This window comes from Orycteropus afer, unplaced genomic scaffold, assembly GCF_000298275.1.
Source record: "Orycteropus afer afer isolate SDZICR_OR568_19922 unplaced genomic scaffold, OryAfe1.0 scaffold00558, whole genome shotgun sequence".
NCBI lineage: Eukaryota > Metazoa > Chordata > Mammalia > Tubulidentata > Orycteropodidae > Orycteropus > Orycteropus afer.
In genome coordinates this window covers 1,596,903-1,598,106 of record NW_006922145.1, presented here as the reverse complement: position 1 = coordinate 1,598,106, position 1,204 = coordinate 1,596,903, and the positions used below count along the sequence as shown (strand labels likewise).

Here is a 1,204-nt window from a genome sequence, read left to right as displayed (position 1 = left end):
CCCCTAGAGGACAGAGTGGAACTGCACCACAGGGTCTCCAAGGCTGTCAGTCTTCACAGAAGCAAAGCCCAAACCACACCCACTGCCGTGGAGTTGATTCTGACCCACAGCGCCCCTAGAGGACAGAGTGGAACTGCCCCGGGGGTTCCTAGGCTGTCATCTTACAGAAGCAGATTGCCAGGTCTTTCTTCCTTGGAGCAGCTGAGTGGGTTTGAACTGTCAACTATTTGCTTACAAGCCAGGACTCTTTCCCTACGTCCTAATGGCTGGTGATTTGACTAACCTGCAGGAAAGTCCATAATGTGCAAATGGACGCACGTAAAGAACTAACTCATCAGGAGACAATAATTGAGTGTGTACTATGTGCTAGCTGTTCTTCACCTCACCGGACCCAGACAGGCTAAAGAGACAGAGTTCTTTCCTTGTGGAGTTCACATGAATGGTGCAAGCAAGGGGGACAGGAACTGGTAGACAAATAATTTCAGACAAGATGAGAGCATGAAGCACAATAAAACAGAAACAAGATTATGGGGTAGGAAGGGGCTGCTTTAAAGATACAGCAAACCTCTCCAGGATGCTGACATTTGAACTGAGAATGAAATGAAGAGAAGAGAACACCTGTGACGTATGTTGGAGGAACAACGTTCCAGGAGAAGGAACCAGCCAGCGCCAAAGCCTCAAGGCTGACAGAAGCAAGACGGTGTGTTTGAGAGAAGAGCCAGAGAGGCTTAAGCACAGTGGACGGGGGTGTGAGGAGAGGGCAAAGTGAGGCCTCAGCAGGAAGGGTCCAGACCATTTGAGCTCTGGATACCGGGACTGTGGGGATGGTCTGGGGGTCTCTGGGTGGTACAAACGGTTAATGTCTCACCTGCAGCTGAAAGGTTGACCACCCAGAGGTGCCTCTGAAGAAAGGCCTGGTGATCTCCTTCCCAAACAGGAGCCACTGAAAACCCCATGGAGCACAGTCGTATTCTGACCCACGAGGGGTCACCATGAGTCAGAGCTGACTGGGTGGCAACGGGTTAGGTTACGTTAGAGATAATCTCACCTACCTTTGGGGTCGCAGCAGTTAAAGTGCTCAGCTGCTAACCAAAAGGTTAGCAGTTTGAACTCACCAGTGGCTCTGCAGGATAACAATGAGGCAGTCAGCTTCTGTAAAGATTGACAGCCTTGGAGACCCTGTGGAGCAGTTCCACTCTGTCCT

General features: G+C 50.7%; 1 protein-coding gene across 1 annotated transcript in view; it reads left to right on the top strand.

The window, feature by feature from the left end:
- RXFP2 (relaxin family peptide receptor 2) overlaps window positions 1-1,204 on the top strand; it is a gene marked incomplete at its 5' end in the record, with an annotated part of 69,388 nt that overhangs the window by 999 nt on the left and 67,185 nt on the right. The window lies entirely within an intron of this gene.